This window comes from Pyxicephalus adspersus, chromosome 4, assembly GCF_032062135.1.
Source record: "Pyxicephalus adspersus chromosome 4, UCB_Pads_2.0, whole genome shotgun sequence".
NCBI lineage: Eukaryota > Metazoa > Chordata > Amphibia > Anura > Pyxicephalidae > Pyxicephalus > Pyxicephalus adspersus.
The window spans coordinates 75,378,058-75,381,236 of record NC_092861.1 but is presented as its reverse complement, the minus strand read 5'-3'; the positions used below and the strand labels follow the sequence as shown (position 1 = coordinate 75,381,236).

General features: G+C 37.3%; 1 protein-coding gene across 3 annotated transcripts in view; it reads right to left on the bottom strand.

Annotated features, from left to right (window-relative positions):
- KLHL32 (kelch like family member 32) overlaps positions 1 to 2,294 on the bottom strand; it is an 85,390-nt gene extending 83,096 nt beyond the window's left edge. For all 3 annotated transcript variants that reach the window (XM_072408673.1, XM_072408674.1, XM_072408675.1), the window contains exon 1: positions 2,055 to 2,294. The gene's annotated coding sequence lies outside the window, so the exon portion shown is untranslated. The remainder of the gene's footprint in view (positions 1 to 2,054) is intronic.
- Positions 2,295 to 3,179: the final 885 nt, after the last annotated feature.

The following is a 3,179-nucleotide window of genomic DNA, read 5'->3' as shown; positions in this document are numbered from 1 at the left end:
GAGGTATATAAAACTTTACAGATCCCACAGGAGAATATAAATAAAATCTAGATGGAGGATTTTTTTAACTTTTAGTAAATCAGTTATAAATGTTTTTTTTTATTTATGTAACACTAAAATGGCTTTAGATATTACATTATATTACTACTGTTATTATTTATGTAATACTAACATTTTACATTTCTATACATAACACACTCAACACTGTACTTTTCTAAGTCTACAAGAGTTTACAGTCTAACCCCTTTACTATCCAATATCACTAATACACAAGGACAAATAACAATAAATGTCAAATAATGGGTACTTGAGCACATAGCACATATCTATTTGAAGTGTTATGTTTATCTCTGTAAGCATCCCTCACTAATACCATCCAGATTGGCCCCAGTTGACCCTTTCTGTTTGCAGTATTTCTGATTCTAATGAGGTCACTACAGTTCATATATAAAAGAAAGACCAGTATTATTTAATAATAAACTTCACAATTAACCAATCTTTGGTAAACAATGAAATTACTGGTACATTTTTGTTACGTATAGCATGTAAGCCTGAACTCCCACCAACATAATAATAAATAAGTGTGTCAACAGGCCACAAATCCGTCAAACATATCATCATTGACTAGAAATAGAAAAAAAAATATTATAGGATAACCACTTTAAAACATTTTACAATATAAATATGATTTTTAACTTTGGGAGAAAGAATAAAATATTTCCTTTCACAACTGATGAACAAATTGAAATACTTGGTATTATGCTCGACCTTGCAATATATTGAATAATACAGAGGATACAGAATACATTTTACATTCATCAGACTACTGCTTGATATAAATTCCCTGTACAAACAGCATGTGTTTATTTTCAATTTTCCTCTTGGAGATACTGCTTTAATGCCATGCTATGTAAACCTTTCTTATGAAAACTACAGTGCTGATAACAAGTTGACAAGCTTCACAAAGCTCCAGACAGGAGCATGATTATCTCTGTGTCTTAGCATGGGCACACCATTTATCTCTGCCTATGCTGCTATCTGTTAGGTATGTTCTCAGTACAGACAGCCTGGGAACTATAAAAAGACTTCTAGTTAAATGAATAAGACCCATGATAACACCTTCTGGTTTTAATAGTTTAAGTATGGAGTAAAATATTCCTTTTCTATGACCTACCCCCTAATTTCCTCTTGTATGTCTGTTACTTAGGGTTATAGCAGGAAATTTGGAGCAGAGTGATGCTTGCTGCTTCTACTTTATTATCTGTAATCAGCTGCACAGGGCAAATTGATTTTCCATGTCCAAGTGTCAGGCTGCTAAGGCATTTATTCTTTTATAGGCCACTGCCAGAACATTTCACAAATTACTTTTTGTTCCAGCAATATTTGCTCTCAGTGTGGCTTCAGGTTTTCTAAAGCTTAGCAGATGATGTCATATACCTGGCTTTTTTTCTGGTCTATACTGAATTAGCCACCCACATAAAAAGGATCCAGTACAAATGTGTACGAATAGGGGACTGTAGCCATAAATTACCATTTGATAGTACTCCCTGCCACATGCCTGGGTCCAGATTAGATTAGCAAATTGCTCATTTATAAAATGTAGCAATGCAGCATTGAGGATTTGCAGCAGAATGCCAAATGCACAACAACAAAGCGTGTTTTCCTTGTAATTGCACTGCATTATCAGCCAGTGACCCATGAAATACAGCAGAAGTTCAATGGAATGACAGGGCATTGTCAAGCACTTTATTGCTGAACTAGCTCACCCCTGGAAACTGATGGAGGAGGCTGAGCTGTATGCCACTCATCTGGTACTTGGGTTGTATACAACTACACAGCTTAGTATTGCTTGCCTACATAAAGTTCATAATGCAACCCCAATAGCTTTTCTTGTTGACCATTGCTTGCTGAATGCTAGGACAGCCTTTTACAAAAAAGCAAAGACCAGGGAGACCTATACATAGATCAAAATGCAGTAACATGCAGCAATGGCAAAGGTTATAGGAAAGGGTAAAGGGTAAAGGACACCTGATAGTAGCAAAACAATGGCTCACCTTGTTTGAGGATCCAAGGGAAGAGACAGGGATGCAGGCAATGTAATAGCTCAGGGTTCTTGCTGGTGTTCAGTGCTGTGGCTGTCAGTCCTCTGAAGTGGTAGGGGCTGCAGCAGCTGGTGGTTGTCATGTGTTGGCCTGTATGCACATAGAATGGCATGTATGCAGTGCAGAGATGTGTGCAGGCTATACATGCATTGTTTGGTGCTGATGATACAGTGTGTGTATTGTCTGGGAAGGAGGCAGCTCCTCCTCCTCCTCCTCCTTGTGCTGCTCAGCTGTCACTGCTGTAGATGCTGCTGGTGCTGTGTCCCCTGGTATGTCACATGAGCTCTAGCAGCAGGCATCTCTCCATGTACACTGTCCTACACCTGCAGGAGGGTGCTGACTGAGCCTTCTTAGCAGCTTTACAATCCCCACTCAGGTGTGCTGGAGAAAACTTGATGCTTTTTATATCTGGCTTTTATATTTCATGTTGTATATCAGCTCTGTAATCAGACAGCAACAGGAACATTTTTATGAATCAGCAGCTGCCTATTGTGTCTGGCCAGCCATCTGCAACATAATAAATATTATTATTGGGCTATGTTATCAGCAAACACTAAAAAAAATGGATATTGTAAACTACAAAAATATTACATGTATGCCAAAAACAATTATTTTTATTAAATATAATAATAAATATCATTCAAAATCTCAAGGTATGTTACAAATTTTTGTATTATCAGAAACAGATTGGCTCAATCATAAGTGAGGTCAAACATTTTTCGATAAAGTAGGGAAAGGTTAAATGCCCTGTCACGTTTTTATTGTGTGTGTCCCCATGGGGAGATTGGCCTACTTTTTTGTACTGGTGACCATTGAAGACAGTATGGAGAAATTCGACATTTTGAGCAACAGGACACTATAAAAAAATTATATATGTTCGTTATAAATTGTTACAAAATATGTATAAACCATGTACATAGCACCAGTCCTATCACTGTGGCATGGTAAAACTTTGGTCACTCTTTAAAACCATGGTGCATACATATTGGTGTTCAAGACTGGATTACTTAAGATTGGCAAAATTTACCTGTAACCCATGGAAGAAGTACCCATGGATGATTGGCGTCCTGGATTGAT